Source organism: Saccopteryx bilineata, chromosome 3, assembly GCF_036850765.1.
Source record: "Saccopteryx bilineata isolate mSacBil1 chromosome 3, mSacBil1_pri_phased_curated, whole genome shotgun sequence".
In the NCBI taxonomy this organism is placed as follows: Eukaryota; Metazoa; Chordata; class Mammalia; order Chiroptera; family Emballonuridae; genus Saccopteryx; species Saccopteryx bilineata.
In genome coordinates this window covers 205263949-205281180 of record NC_089492.1, presented here as the reverse complement: position 1 = coordinate 205281180, position 17232 = coordinate 205263949, and the positions used below count along the sequence as shown (strand labels likewise).

Sequence of the window (17232 nt, the reverse complement as noted above, 5' to 3'; positions counted from 1 at the left end):
ACGTGCCCATATGGAATATTTATGCAATATTCTTGGCTATAATCTATAACTCCTGGCTATTATTTCAGTTGCAACTATAATTTTTAGATTAATGGTTATAATTTTGATAAGGAACATATGAAAAGTTATATGTTCATGCTTGGAAGGAGGATCATTAAATATTCATTATTACCACTCAAATTAGTTGTCATGCTCTGCATAACAGTTACCCATTATCATTTTACTAGTTTAGATTCAGTAGTAAGTGAATGGCAATATATAGCTTACATCAGTAAAGGAATTTTTGTTGGGGAGCAGAGAGAAAAATTATTTTAAAACCCATTTGACATATTTATGTTGACAAATTATTTAAAAGAATTACTGCTTTATCAATAAACATGTTTGTATGTTGGAATAGGATTGTGGCCAGATTTACTTTTAGCTGTTTAATTACTCTATGATTGTGAGAAACAATGCTACTTCAAATGGTTGTAAGGGAAAAAAGATTGAAAATACAAAGGATGGAATATTTAGGTTTATGAAATACCTAACCTTGCCATGAAAAAGCACTTTTCATTTTTGTAAGCAGGCATGGAAATCTTGCTTTTCAGCAAAGCTTGATTATATAATTTGTTAATTATCCTTATCTGGTAACATATTTATCCTTAAGAAAAAATATGTAAGAAAGGAGGTAGATTTTTATTAATGTTGTGGGTGAACATATATACAGATATCTCCTCAACCGATTTTGGGAAGATTTAAGTGAAAATAAATACAAATATCTTTTAATACAAAAAACATTTTGTTTTTCCCCCCCACATACCTTGGTATGCCAGTTCCATTATGTGAAGGCATTAGGACAGCCACTTTTTTAAAATCACATTATATGAATCATTTTGTATTCCTTAGTAATTTAAATTAATTCCTTTCCCATGGAAAACTCATAAATTTGATTTTAATCTTATCTAACTTCAGAGTTTTCTGTCTTAAAGAGTCAAATTGTAGCTGATGAACACATTTTGCATTTTTCCACATTGTATCTGGACTATTCATAATGATGGTTTATTTTCTTTTTTTCTGCAGAGACGAGAGGGAAAATATATAGGTCCATGAATCAATCTAGATAATGGGGAAGGCTGAATGTAATAAATAATACAGTAACAACCCTAAACTAATGAGCTGTTGCTAAGGTATATTTCATAGGCTCATCCTCTATATAAAAAGTCACTAATAACCCCTTGGTGTAATCAGATGATAAAGCTTTGCCATAAGGCAACACCTGTGCAATTAGAACCGCAGATTCTTTTGCACGTTTCATTAATTTCAGGATTTTGTAAAGGCACAATGACTACACTAATAATCTAGTCTACTTGACTCCATGTCTACCGGAAACAAAGTGTCTAATTAGATAAAGGTAATTAATTAGAGATAAATGGAGCTAATCAGGCTCAGTTAACACTAATTCTCTGAATTAAGACATTTTGGGACACCTACTATCCTGCTGACTTTGATATTTTGCATTAAGATTAGGTTCTAGAGGAGTCAGAAAATACTGGCATTTGAGAACTGAGCAGTCTTTTGATGGCATATTTAGGCATCTGAAGCTAAAGGAGAGTTTTGTTTTATATTGTGCTACTTCACCACCTTTCTATCGCAGCTTAAAGAATTCACTTTGTAGTTATTCCAATATGTGCTGGTCTCCATATAAATTTTAATAACCTTTGCTATCATTTTTATTATCTGTCTAGCCTGCCAATTCAAGAAAATCACAAGTTGTTCCCTCTTAAATGAAGACTTAACTTGTTATATTAAGGAAATGTCGAGACTCATCAGCCTATATCCTAAAATCCTGATCCTTTAAAGAGAACAAGTACCTACAATTCTGATTTTTTAACTCTGATTCTTTAGAGAACAAACCTCCGTTTTTCCATTGTTGGACTGGAAATTCAGTGATGGGGAAAAAAGCATGGGCTTGGAAGTCAAAAGACCTGAATTCAAATTTTTGCTTTATCTCTTACTGAATGAGTGATCTTAGAAGCACTTAACCTCTCTCAGTTCCTTTGATTGTAAAATAGAAATAATACTGATACTTACAGGGTTGTCATGGACATTGAGTGAAGTAACTATTTGCAAAGTTGGTTATTATTACCTGTTAGGCTGGAATTGAACACAACCTAGCACCATATCTTGATTGACTATAAGATTAAGTATGAAATGTTACATTTTAATCACAACTCCAAGATAATCTTTGGGCTAAATTTATACATGTGGCAGGGGAAAGATTAAGAATTTTCTCTCAAATAGTCAAATCAGGAAAAAATATCCCTCAAATTCTTTACTTGGAGAATATGAATTTATCTGCTTGGGTTTTCAACACAGATATAATTAGCCCTCTTGGCAAGTTGTTCCACAGTCCATGAGGAATGTAGAGTTTGCCCCAAAATTGAACTTAAGGATGTAACTTAATAAGATATTTTGGATCTTCTGTAATTTTTCCAGGATATGCCCCTTCCTCATTCTGTTCTGTCATAACTTATATGGACTACTCCTAGATTGTTCTAATAGTCTTTCATTACTTTCTCCTGTAACTTAGTGTCCTGTAATTCAGTGCCATAACTTAATTTTCCTCACAGAACACTACCCTCATTCTGTTTCTTGTCAAGATTATAATGTCTCGCCTGACCTGTGGTGGCGCAGTGGGATAAAGTGTTGATCTGGAACACTGAGGTTGCTGGTTTGAAACCCTGGGCTTGCCTGGTCAAGGCACATATGGGAAGTTGATGCTTCTTCTTCTTCTTCTTCTTCTTCTTCCTCCTCCTCCTCCTCCTCCTCCTCCTCCTCCTCCCCCTCCCCTCCCCCTCCCCCCTTCCCCCTCCTCCCTCTCCTCCTCCTCCTCCCCCTCCTCCCCTCCTCCTCCCCCTCCTCCCTCTCCTCCTCCTCCTCCCCCTCCTCCCTCTCCTCCTCCTCCTCCCCCTCCCCCCTCCCCCTCCTCCTCCTCCCCCCTCCCCCTTCCCCTCCCCCCTTCCCCTCCCCCTTCTCCTCTTCCTCCTCCTTCTCTCTCTCTCTCTCTCTCTCTCTCTCTCTCTCTCTCTCTCTTTCTCTTTCTCTCTCCTCTCTGAAAATTGAATAAATAAAGTCTTTTAAAAAAAGATTATAAGGTCTCTTGTTAAACTAAGGCTCTGTTGTGCAGGCAGCTGTATCTGGTCCAGTTTATTTACCTAGCCTATCTCCTGTTCACTCTCCTGCTGGTGGAGCCTTTTATTCTAGGCAAGTCAGCCTTACTGTTTGTCACCACACTCAATTCTCTTTGTATGCTCCTGTCCCCACCTACAAACCTCTCCTTTCAAGATTTATTTCAAATCCTGTATCTCCTCTGAGGTCTGCCTTGACCAATCTGGCCTACCAAGAGCACGCTCATCTCTAAAGGCCACAGGACCTCTCAGTGGTACTCCACTGATGAGACATCTGAGGTCAGGAACCATATCTGATTTAACCTGTGCGCAGGGCAAACCTTGCTCACCATTCTCTTCCCCCACGCCCTAGTCTTCACTCAGTGGAACCCTCCAGAGGGCACAGACAAAACAATACATGTGTGTAACGTACCTGTGAGGTGTGCTTCATCTGGTTCTTGGCTAGGCTGGTTGACATGATTTTGTAGTAAACTCGTACTCTTTGTGTACTTTAGGCTGGTTCAGCCCTGGACTGAGCCTTCATATGTGAAGATAAGATTACCTTGATGAAAGGCTGCTGTGTGTTCCTGAGGCTTTGTGTGTAGCTTGTGAAGTTTTGGGCTTTTATATCATGCAATGGGAACATCTAGCAAGCAATGATATTACTGCCCCAGCAACTATTTCAGAAAGGGCTGAGCCAACATGGGCTGCATTGGTATTCATTAGAGACCTTCAGTGGAGCTTCTTGGTGAATGTTCTGTATGGGAGGTATTTTATGGAAAGTCCATGCCAGAAAAATTTAAACTTGTATGTATTAGATGTCCAGGTTGACTGATTATAGTTGATGCAAAAATGTCTACAATTTCTTTCCTTATATCTACACCCTTTTGTAGTACCCTCCCAACACTGACTCTGAGCTTGGCTGGGTGATTTGCCTTGGCCACTGAGACATGTGACAGAGATTTAAAAAATTTTTTGTGTATCAAAGCTTGCAGCCCTTTGAATGAGGCCAGGCTAGCTAACTAGATTGTGACAGACATGTGGTCCAGTATCCCTCTTTCCCCAGCCAACAGTCAACCAACCCTAGAAGTCATGTGGCCTAGCTGACCAACAGCTGATCACAGAAACACAGGTGAGACCAGCTGAATAATACACAGAATTGAACTAAATAGTTATTAAATCAAACCTTAAGTTTTGGGGTAATTCAATATACAACAATAAATAACTGATACACCAGTGTAGGCTATTGTTGGGTTTTTTTGTTTGTTGTGTGTGTGTGTGTGTGTGTGTGTGTGACAGAGAGAGGGACAGATAGGGACAGACAGACAGGAAGAGAGAGAGATGAGAAGCATCAATTCTTCGTTGTGGCATCTTAGTTCATTGATTGCTTTCTCATATGTGCCTTGACCTGGGGGCTTCAGCAGACCGAATGACCCTTTGCTCAAGCCAGCGACCTTGGGCTCAAGATGGTGAGTTTTGATCAAACCAGATGACCCCACACTCAAGCTGGTGAACTTGGGGTTTTGAACCTGGCTCCTCCGTGTCCCAGTTCAATGCTCTATCCACTGCGCCACCCCCTGGTCAAGCTAGGCTATCTTTTTCACTGCTTAAATTTAGGAGAAATCTGGAGGACATAGAATATTTGGTCTCTGATCTTGGAAAATATAGAAGCAGGAGAGTGATAGTATCTTCAAGAGAAATAGGGAAGCAAAGAAGCCTTCTCAGTCTTGGGGAAATAAGAAAATGAGTTCAGTTTTTATTCTTTTCTTTTTTTTGTATTTTTCTGAAGCTGGAAATGGGGAGAGACAGTCAGACAGACTCCTGCATGTGCCCGACCGGGATCCACCGGGCATGCCCACCAGGGGGGATGCTCTGCCCACCAGGGGGCGATGCTCTGCCCCTCCGGGGCGTCGCTCTGCCACAACCAGAGCCACTCTAGTGCCTGGGGCAGGGGCCAAGGAGCCATCCCCAGCGCCCGGGCCATCTTTGCTCCTTGGCTGCAAATGGAGCCTTGGCTGCGGGAGGGGAAGAGAGAGACAGAGAGGAAGGAGGGGGGGGTGGAGAAGCAAATGGGCGCTTCTCCTATGTGCCCTGGCCGGGAATCGAACCCGGGTCCCCCGCACGCCAGGCCGACGCTCTACCGCTAAGCCAACCAGCCAGGGCCAGTTTTTATTCTTTTGGGCTAGTCCAGATCAAAGTTTGAGTCAATATTTCTAGAGAGGTGTTAGGCTAGAGTTGGAGATATGTAGGTAAGGGACAGCTGAAGTTGTGGGATAAGATGATAATACAGAAAAAAAGGTTGGAGACAAAACTTGGTGGGATTCCTAATTGTAGTGTCCTGTTAGAAAAGAGGCAAAGGAGTCAGAGGATGAAGGGCAGAGAGGTAGCAAGCATGGCAACATATAGTGGAAGCTCAGGTTGGTGAGAACTGCAGGAGAGTTGTCAGCAGAGCCAATTGCTGGAAAGGGCAAGCATGACAATAATAATGACTAATAGTTGAAGTGCAGTTTATAATTTACAAGGTCCATTTACATAAATCTTAATTCAATCTAGTGGCATAGAGTCAGGATTATTATGCCCATTTTGTAGATAACAAATGAGATACAGTTTATCCATCTGGTACGATGGTAAATTTCAAATGTCTTAAAATGCGTTCTGTTTTCACCTATAAGAGACCACTTAGAGGCCCTGGCTGGTTAGCTCAGCGGTAGAGCGGCGGCCTGGCGTGCGGGGAACCCGGGTTCGATTCCCGGCCAGGGCACATAGGAGAAGCACCCATTTGCTTCTCCACCCCCCCCTTCCTCTCTGTCTCTCTCTTCCCCTCCTGCAGCCAAGGCTCCATTGGAGCAGAGATGGCCCGGGTGCTGGGGATGGCTCCTTGGCCTCTGCCCCAGGTGCTAGAGTGGCTCTGGTCGCGGCAGAGCGACGCCCCGGAGGGGCAGAGCATCGCCCCCCTGGTGGGCAGAGCTTCGCCCCCGGTGGGCATGCCGGGTGGATCCCGGTCGGGCGCATGCGGGAGTCTGTCTGACTGTCTCTCCCCGTTTCCAGCTTCAGAAAAATACACACACAAAAAAAAGAGAGACCACTAGAAATTTAGTCAAATCTGGCAATAGGACAGTCAGCAACAGCCTTTAAAGAAGCAGTTTCAGGAGAGTTGGGGTGGGATAGGAAAAAGATTGCATGGAATATAAAGGATATGGGAGGTAAGGAGCAGAACACTACTGAATAGAAGAATGACTTGATGGGAACTTGAGGAGACATCAGGGTTGAAAGGAGGGTAAGGATCACTGAAGCAAGTCTGTAGATAGAAGGGAAAGATCACTAGAGAGCGAGAAGTGGAACATGAAAGCAAGCGAGAAAATAAAATGGAAAATAAAAAGAACACAAATAGAATAACAAATAAAGAGAAAATAACAGAAAAACATTTAAAAACAATTACCAGAGTAATAGATGCCAGTATCTAGAGCACAGATAGCACAGATGAAGGAGGGCTTAGACTTGGAGGTTCTGAGAGATGGACAGGAAGGGGAAAGGAGGGAAATGAAGGGAAGTTATTTTGAGGTAGAGAGGAGGGAAGGTAAATAATCAGTTCATACTAGAATCTTCAAATCCTGGGATCACTTTCACTTCAAGAGCAGCCTGCCATCTCAGGAAACACTTGACATGGCTCTGATTCTGTGAAGTAAGTGAAAAAAACATTCTGAAACTACTTTCATAAAGCATGGACCTTCCTAGCACAGGCCTTTAATTTTGCGATGGAAAAAATCATTTCTTAGGATAAGGATCCTGCACGATGGTGTGTGTGTGTGTGCCTTTGTACGCACACTAGACAAGAAGAGGTACTTTGGACAAGAAAGAGGAAGTCTGGGACCTGGGAGATTGGGCCCAGGGAGTAAGGGGCACCAAAATCAAACTGGTTATTCACTGCTTTACCTGGAATCCAGGGTTGTCCTGGGAGGTGGAGCAGATGCTCTCTTACATGGAGGAGATCCTTATTAAAAAATATCTTCTCACTGAGTTCCTGGAAATCTACCATCCGGACATCCTTCCAGTGCCTCAAGGCTTCTGATTACTGCTTCGAGAGAGATGCTTCTTGGAGGAGTAACCCACTAAATCTTAGGCTTTACTAGGTTTTTTCCTTAAAGCAAGTTTTGTAATATGATGAGGATGAGGATGAGGATAGAGGGTGAAGAACTTGCCTCTGAATATCAACAGAATTACCCAAGCTTACCATACTTGTAATGCTGGTGGCCGAGGCCAGGCAGGTCCACATTGGATTCAGGCGGACAGTGGAGAAACTGCGGAGCCAGAAAGTGTGGGGCCATTCCCGTGTAATTGAGTATCACAATGGTGGATGAGCAAACAGGCAGGAAAAACTGCTTCTCAGGCAAACAGCAAAAACGGCCCCTCACAGTGGTGGGCAGGCAATCTACCATCCACAATCCCCCTGAGCGCAAGCACCAATTAACACACCAATTAAGCAAAGCGCTTGCAGCCAGTATACCAGAGAGCAAGCCTAACACAGCTGCCCCACAGAACACCTTGTTACTTACAGGATCTAATCCAAGCTACTTAGCTTATAATACAAGGGCCTTTATGATCCAATTCTTATAGCTTGTCTCCTTTCCACTCTAGTATCTCACAGAAAACCCCATATGTCTAGATACATGATGACACACTTCCAGATCAATCCAACCATATTGCACTATTTCTAGGTCCATGGTCACCTGAGATGTTTTACACTATAACTTGCCTGCTTTTCCCTGGAATACTCTTGTGGGGCAGCTGTGTTAGGCTTGCTCGTGGGGTTACGAGCTGCAAGCACTTTGCTTGATTAGTGCGTAAGCACCCGGCAGAGGCACATGTGCATAGCCTATATACGCTATGAGTGCTTGCACTCAAGATAGATGGGGGGTGGTGGGTGGAGGGTTGCCTGCCCACCACTGTGAGGGGCCATTCTTGCTGTTTGTGTGCCGGAGGAGATTTTCCTCTGCCTGTGTGCTTGCCCGCTGTTGTGAGACTTCATTAAACGGAATGGTCCTAACGCTTTCTGGCTCCACAGTTTCTCTATCATTTGCCCGAAGCCAATGTGAACCTGCCTGGCCTTGGCCACCAGCATTACAACTCTCTATCCCATCCTGCTACCACCTGGTAAACATCTACATGTCCTTTTAAGGTCAGTTTAAATGACTCCTCAATGAAGCCTTCAGGAGCTCCTAAACTGAAGTACCAGTTTCTTCTATTGCCCTCTGTGGGGAAGCTGTGTTGGGCTTGCGCACAGGATTACCAGCTGCAAGCACTTTGCCTGATTGGTGCATGAGTGCATGGCTGCGCCACATGCGTGTATGGCCTATATAAGGCTATGGGTGCTTACACTCGAGAGAGATGGGGGATTGCGAATGCACGGACTGCCTGTCCGCCACTGTGAGGGGCCATTTTGCTGTTTGTTTGCCTGAGAGGTGGTTTCCCCTGTCTGTGTGCTTGTCTGTTATTGTGAGACTTTATTAAATGGAATGGCCCAACCCTTTCTGGCTCCACAGTTTTTCTACCAATTGCTCAAATCCGATGTGAACCTGCCTGGCCTCAGCTGCCGGCATTACATCCTTCTTGTATCTAGCTCTGTTATAGTGTCTGTCACAACTGAAGGGCATTTATTTGTGGACGTGAATATCTCTCCACCAGATGATCATGTCCCTGGAAGGCAGGACCACTTACATCTTATTTGTTATTATATCTTCCCACCAGGCATTTATTATGTTCTTAATAAATGTTTGAGAATTTAGGCTGAGACTGCTTAAGGCCAAATTCCCTTCTCCCTTTCCCCAAGATTTGTCCTGGTATAGTATTAACTCAGTTACTTTCCTTGTAAAACTAGAACATCATTATAACTATGAGTCTTTTTTGGATTGACTAGCTAGACATCTTCCACTCTCTGCCTCGGGAAGTGCCCTTAAACTCCGTGTGTAGTACCTGGGAAGGTACAGCCAGCACCTGCACCATTTTTATCTGCAGAGGCTGTTGGATGGGAGGCAGCCTTTATCACTCTTATACGTGTGCTCTGACATTTATTTCTATGTGGCTTTGGAGGGACAGGTAAGTGATGCCCACTGGAAAGAGGCACAGTAACCATGAGGCTCCCACACAAGACATCATTTCTCTTCTCCTAGTCTTGTAGGCTTCTGTTTGCTGTTTGCCTGAGATATTTCCAGATGGGCTTCCTTGTGATGTAAGTTCAGTCTATTGTCTGGCCCACAATTCAATGAGTTCACAGGCACAACTATTTTCTAAAGCTGCCCAGGAAGGTGTTCCCCAAATAGAATCTCTATCCTTAAAGACAGTAATAAGTTTCCATTCAACTCTAGGTTTCCTGAGAAGCCAGTTGGGCTGGCTTTGATGTGACCTACATATTCTCGTGCCTCCTTAGGAAAGAGTGCTCTCTCTCCACATCGCTCATACAGAGTCGGCTTTTCAAATGGGAAGTTGAAGCAAAGCAAATAACATGGGGGATGGATGAATGGCAGCAACAACTGCCCTCAGCCTCGGAAGATCATGTTCTGAATTCTCTTCCACTGGCCAGCTTAATTTTTCTTATATCTGCGAGTGAAGTTATTGAAGGGAGCAGATTCCTAGCTACCTAATCAAATGTGTGCCAGGAGCCAAGTCACTGCTTCCCGGGAGAGTCTACAGAACCCAGTTCTTTTATCCTGGACCAGTATAGACATCTGCTTCAATAAACAGTGAGTACCTTTCCCATTGGTGTGGACTGACATTATCAAAGGCCAAAAAATGCCTGAATCTTGAAAACTACTAAGACAACTAACTAAGTCAAGGCTCCAAACATTGGATTAGGACTCAAACAACATTTTGGTTTGAATTTTACAATTTGTTTGGTCATGTTTTGTCAATTATTATAGAGGATTTGTGACTCAGTTATATCCTCTTATTAAGCGAATGTTTCTATTGAGCTATTTGTTGTTTAACAAACCACAGACATCTGGCAGACATAAAGGGTTTATTTGAAATATCCCTTCACTGGAAAAATACATTTTCTTTCTAGCACACTGAAAGACTTTGCACAAGTTTTCTTACAGGCTAACTAAGCAAGGGAAAGCATTGTTAGAGAAAATTTAACTGCATTGCTGTTGCCAAATATTTAATGTTTTAAAGAGGAAGTTCTAAAATTTAATAGTTGATTTTATTATTTCTCTTTGGATATAATTAACTAGGGATGCACTTTCAACTGCTTTATTCTGGCTATTGAAATGGGTTTTATGGCTTACACTGGGGGGAAAAAATTCTGTCAGACCATGGCCTCTCCCTTGATGCACATTATTAGTCTTTTTAGAGACAAGCAAGTAATTTTGCTGTCATTGGTCTTGTTCAAATAGAGTATGTTTATCTATGCAATGCTCTTGGGAATAGGTGTCAAAAAAGGATCACCAGTTAGCAGCTGACATGGCTCTTGTATATATGTCAGAAAAGCTCCTCAAATACCAAATGAACATATATAAATATATTTTATTTTTTATATGGCTGATAAAATGTTATATCATTAAGTCAAAGGAATATATTTGTCCCAGCCAAGTTGAGTTTAGAACTAGTTCTCACTTCTAATACAATTATGGACCCTGCAGCTCCACAGAGCAGGCTCTGCAGAAACCAACAGCCATTTGGGACTTGAGGGAAAGCAGGTCTTACTACACATTGAACACTGATTCTTTAATGGGCTGTCAGCATATTTTCTATCAGTTCCCAGATAGTGAGATACCAGTGGGCTACAGAGAAAGCCAAGTCTTTCTGAATGTTTAGTTTAAATTGTGTATTGTTTTATTTCAAATACAAAATTCTCATCTCTTTGCTCTATCACATCAAAGATTCCATCCCATCACTTATCTAATAGATGAATGTTGAGTAACAACCAATGAATATATAGCAGGCACTAATCTGGGCTCTTACAAAAAAAGTGTAAGAAACAAACAAGGTGCCTGCCTGCCCTTAAGAAATTTACAATCTGGTGAGGATAATAAATGAATGAGGAAGTAGAAAATCTAATCACAAATCAGAAATTCTATGAAGAAAGAGATTTAGTGTTGAAGTGAGAAAGAACTGAGGCCTCAGTTGTTTCATGTATAAAATGTAAACAATGAGACCTTTATAAAGTTTGAGGATTAAATGAAACAAGACAATGTAGGTATATTTCTAATGCAGTATTCAGTATGAGCCAAGAGATCAATCAAACAGTTGAGTATTTGGAGGTTCCATAGTATATTTGTTGGTGACTTAAAAAGTTGTGTAAGGGTAGACCCAGTTGATTGGAGTACCATCCTGATACATCAAGGTTGTGGGTTTGATTTTGGTCAGGGCACATACAGGAGTCGACCAATGAATACACAACTAGGTGGAGCAACAAATCGGTCTTTCTCTCTTTCTCTCTCACTCCCCCCTTTCTCTTGCTCTCTAAAGTCAATAAATACATTTTTAAAAATTTTATAAGGATCCCCCAGGGATAAAAATTAGCCTTAGTATTTTGAAATCATATTTTGATGTCAATAGAACAGGTACTAGTTATTCTTGTCATTTATACAGTTTCTCCTAAATTATTTATCTGATGTTTTGCTTACAAATTCTTCCATCTCTTTTGAATGGCATAGTTGTCCTTGGGACCTTTTCAACGAACTTCTCACAGTAGACCTCTCACTCTAGTTTTATTGGAAGTTTGGGTTCTTTAATAAAGCACCTGATTTCTAGGATTCTTTTTTACCTCCTGAGAGCTAGAGAGAAACTTGACTTGAGTTAGGCTACTTACCAGAGATTTATTAACCACTTGCTATTATGCCCAAATATAATTTAATCTTTAAACAGCCTTGTGAGGTGAGGTAGGTATCATCATTTGCATTTTCTAAAGATGAACAGAAGCTCAAGGAAATTAAATAGCTTCCCCAGGTTATAAAGCTAAAAAGTGATATAGACAGAATTTATACTTAACTCAATTATTTTAACAAACCATTTCTTGAGTACCTGCTATGGTCCAGGGGTAGGTGGTGATGATATATCATTAAGGGAAACAAATTGGGCGGGGGAAGCAAACAGTTAAATAAGTAATCAGAAATAGGAGGAGGATGTGAAAGAGAGTCACCAGAGGAGACTAAAACGTGATAAGAGGACCTACAAACCGGAGGCTTCTATGTGGAATATTATTGAGATCCAAAGAGTGAGATATACAAAAGGGTGTTTGGTGGAGCATAGTCATTGCTGGGGAAGAGGCTGTCATAGGCAGATGGAACAGCTTGTAAAAAAGATCTGAGGCAGAGAAGAATATAGAGTATCTTTAAGGAACTGCAAAAAGGTACTTGTGCCTGGACTTTAAAGACCAAGGGGGACTGACATAAGATAAAGATGTTGAAGAAGGTTAGGTGCCGCCTGACCGGGCAGTAGCACAGTGGATAGAGCGTCGGACTGGGATGCAGAAGACCCAGGTTCAAGACCTCGAGGTCACCAGCTTGAGCGAGGGCTCATCTGGTTTGAGCAAAAGCTCATCAGCTTGAGCCCAAGGTCGCTGCCTCGAGCAAAGGGTTACTCGGTTTGCTGAAGGCCCACAGCCAAGGCACGTATGAGAAAGCAATCAATGAACAATTAAGGTGTTGTAATGCACAACGAAAAACTAATGATTGATGCTTCTCATCTCTCTGTCCCTGTCTATCCCTCTCTCTGACTCTGTCTCTGTAAAAAAAAAAAAAAAAAGGTTAGGGGCCAAATCATATAAGACCTAGTTGGCTTTGTGAGGGATATGAATTTGAACCCAATCTCTAGAAGAAGTTATTAAAGAACTTGAAGCTGGGAAATGATTTTATCACATTTGCGTTTTCTTTAAGGGTCCTTCTGACTATTTGTGCAGAACAGAATGAGAAGAGGAAGAACTAAGAAAGCAGGGAGACTAATTAAATGCTATTGCAGTAGTCCAGATAGGAAATAACACTGGGGAACAATTTTTTTTCATTTTCTGTTGCATGAGGTTTTAGAATGGTTCCTATATATTTCTGCATTGTTGATTCCAAATCTAAAATCCGTTTTTTGGTGCATGCTCTAGTTTTTATGCAATTTTAATTTCTTTTTGTTACAGTTAATGGCATGCATTGGTTTTTAAATTGGAGTTAAAGGGCAACGACTCTTGGATTGAACATAACCACAAGGCAATTAATGTTTTACAAACATCACTTTTACATAATTGTAGTTGTTTTTAAATGTAAAAAATTATTATCTGATAAAAAACACCCTCTTATTTTGTTTTAAGATTGAATCATGGCTTCTTCGAGTAGCCGTAAATGTAAGAATATTCCTGACACCTTCTGTTATATATGTGGCTGTTACACACTTCAATGTCAAAGGCGCAATATTTCATCATTTGTGACACGTGCATATATTACCTATTTTCAATTTCCCTTTGGTGATCAAGACAAGAATTAGGCTCCTCATATTGTGTGTCATAATTGTGAGGAAATGCTTCATGACTGGACAAAAGGAAAATGCAAAGAAATGCCTTTTGGTATTCCCATGGTTTGGCGTGAACCTAAGGACCACAGAAGTGACTGTTATTTCTGTCTGATCCATACAAATGGCATCGGCAAGAAAAAACAGCATATGATCGCATATCCTAATATTCCTTCAGCAATACGACCTATCCCACACTCTGAGACACTCCCGGTTCCAGTTTTCAATGGTTTTATTTCTTCTAAGGACGAAGACAGTGAACATGGTGATCAAGTGTATTTTGATAAGATGCGTGAGGAAATGGTTGTAGAATCTGAAGGGTCTTCTTCTGATGCCAAGCAGTCATTAACCCCTCAGCAGTTTAACCAACCCGAATTGAATGACTTAGTAAGAGATTTGGGCCTATCAAAGAAAGCAGCTGAGTTATTAGCCTCCAGGCTTAAAGAAAAGAATGTACTTCACCGGTCAGCTAAAGTATCCCATTTCAGGAAGCATGGACTTTTTCTATGAAGACAAACACTTTGTTTACTGTCATGATATCAGTAGTCTTCTCACCAGCTAGGTGTTACCACTTACAATCCAACAGAATGGTGGCTATTTCTTGACAGCTGTAAACGGAGTCTTAAATGTGTTCTCCTACACAACGGTAATGTTTATGCAGTGGTTCTAATTGGTTATTCAACTCATCTGCGAGAAGATTATAATGACATAAAAATTGTCCTCGACTTTCTGAAGTATGAGGAGCATAACTGGATTATTTGTGTGGATCTTAAAACGGTAAATTTCCTGCTAGGACAACAGAGAGGTTTCACGAAGTATCTGTGTTTGTGGGACAGCCGAGCTCGGGAAAAACACTGGACACAGAACTAGTGACCAAAACATGAAGCTCTGGAAGTAGGGATGCAAAATATTGTGAATGGACCTGTAGTTAATTGAAACAGGATTATTTTTCCCCCACTTCGCATCAAACTTGGCTTAATGAAGCAGTTTGTTCAGGCTTTGAATAGAGAAAGTGAATGCTTTCAACATATTATCAATATTTCTACTTTTCTTTTGAGAAGATAAAAGCAGGTGTATTTGATGGACCTCAAATTCGAACCCTCATATGTGATGAATAATTTGCCAGGAAGATTAATAAGGAGGAGAAAGCAGCATGGCAGTCTTTTGTGGCAGTTACAAAGAACTTCCTTGGCAAAAAAAAAAGCAGAAAACTATTAGCAGAAACAATCCTTTGAACTTCTGGTTCAAAGGATGCTGTTGGCTTTCCGCAACATTGGATGTAACATGAGTGTTAAGATTCACTTTCTGAACAGTCACCTTGATAAGTTTCCCAAAAATCTTGGTGCTGTTAGTGATGGCAGACTACTTCTGGAGCATCAAATGAGATTGTCCTCAACAAGCACAGAAATGCAAGAGCTACAAATGCAAAATTTTGCCTGAATAGAATTTAAATAAGTTTTGCACAAATTTTGTGATTAAAATAAATGTTTTAATATGTTCTATTTTGAAATTGTAGACAAATTCTGATGCAATCATATCTTTTAGTGTAGTAGTGTGCTTACTGCATTATATAAATTATTATATTTTCACAAAGGTGATGCCCAAGAAGACATTCTACTTCATTATGTTAAACTAAATGTTGAAAATTTTACAATAAGATGAAAACCTAAAATCTTGAATTGCAAAAAAATTGTAGCTTACAGAGAAAAACTAATGTCAGATTTGAGATTGGCACACTCGAATTAGGTAAGAACAAGTGTTTTTGTGAATACAACAAAAATTTTGTTCCCCAGTATAATGATAGTTTGAACTGGGGTGGTGGTGGAGGGATAGAGAGAAATGAATGGATTCCAGAAATATTTAGGAGGTAAACTTTTTTTTTTAATTTTTTTTTTTCTTTTTGCATTTTTCTGAAGCTGGAAACAGGGAGAGACAGTCAGACTTCCGCATGCGCCTGACCGGGATCCACCCGGCACACCCACCATGGGGCGATGCTCTGCCCACCAGGGGGTGGGGGTGCTCTGCCCATCCTGGGCGTCGCCATGTTGCGACCAGAGCCACTCTAGCGCCTGGGGCAGAGGCCACAGAGCCATCCCCAGCACCCGGGCCATCTTTGCTCCAATGGAGCCTTGGCTGCGGGAGGGGAAGAGAGACACAGAGAGGAAGGCGCGGCGGAGGGGTGGAGAAGCAAATGGGCGCTTCTCCTGTGTGCCCTGGCCGGGAATCGAACCCGGGTCCTCCGCACACTAGGCCGACGCTCTACCGCTGAGCCAACCGGCCAGGGCCTAGGAGGTAAACTTTTTAATTCAATCTTTTGAAATGCTTTCAATTGCAAGTAATAAACTGACTTACTACAAATGTTCGTGGTGCTCTGATTTTGTAATTATCAGGGCAGACTAAACATTCACTTCATTAAGACCATGTATGTGTGCTCAAACCTAGTTCTTTTGTTAGGTCTGGTTTTATAAATGCTGGTGATAAACCAAGTCTGATTTATAGGATGCATCTTAAATGGGAAACATCTGACTCTAAGTTACTTGGATCAACCTTAAAGAATGACAATTCAGCTAGCATAATAACTTGAAGATAACCACTGCTAATTCCATGACTACCAGTTGCTGTTAAGTGAATTGTAAAATTATTACTGTTTTATTTTCTAGGGGAAAAAAACTGACATAAAATTAGAAGGAAGTTACTGGTGTGTGTAACTGCAAGGTGTGGAAGTAGGGTTCAGTGTAAGCAAAGCTCAGTGCAGTCTCTGGGGGACTGGTTTCTGTTTGACTCTGTTTTCCCTTCTGCCATATGCGCTTCATCATAAGGGTCTCATGCTCCCAATGTGGCTGCCAGCAGCTTCACGGCTGGCTTCTTCCTTTACATCTTATTTGAAAAAGAGAGTATGTCTTTGTTTCAGCATTCCCAGAAAATGTCCCAAGCCTCCCTCTGATTGGAACTTAAGGCTCATACCAATTCCTGAACCAGTTGTTGAGTCTAGGAAGATGGAATGCTCTGACAGACTTAGCCTAAGTCATGAGCTCTGCTGCTAGAGACCTGGGGTCAAGCTTTCCTGAACCACGTGGCTCACCAAATGGAAATGGAGACTGTTGAGAGAGGAGAAGGGAAAAATGTGTGCTGGGACCCAGCAGAAGTTTTTTTTCTATTAATGGATTGGTTTAGGGAGATGATGGTCATGAATGAACTTGTGCAGTGGCCCTAGATGGGCAGAACATCAGCCCCAGATGGGGGTTGCTGGGCAAATCCCAGTCGGGGTGCATGCAGTAGCCTGTCTCTTGCCTCCCTGCCCCTCACTTAATTAAAAAAAAAAAAGAAATGAGCTCTTCTGGTATTGCTCATTGAGATGAGGAGCAAGAAAAGAAGGTTTATGGAAGAAGATGTGTTCGCAATGCCTGAGAGCTATCCAAGGGGAGATGTCAACTAAACAGTTGGATGGGCAAGCCTGAAGCTCAAAACAGAGGTTTTGGCTGAAGGCAGAGAATTATGTGTTGTTGACTTACCTGATCCCAAAAATTGTGCTCTTAATCAGAAGGCATATTTTACATTAGCTTTAAAGTTTGTTTAATTGCCATAGCAACGCTCT

The 17232-nt window shown here is 41.4% G+C and overlaps 1 non-coding gene across 1 annotated transcript; it reads left to right on the top strand.

The window, feature by feature from the left end:
• The first annotated feature begins 15988 nt into the window (after positions 1-15988).
• Positions 15989-16120, top strand: LOC136332799 (small nucleolar RNA SNORA72). Its single transcript, XR_010730936.1, has one exon. It is a non-coding gene; the product is annotated as a small nucleolar RNA SNORA72 (small nucleolar RNA).
• The last annotated feature ends 1112 nt before the right edge of the window (positions 16121-17232 follow it).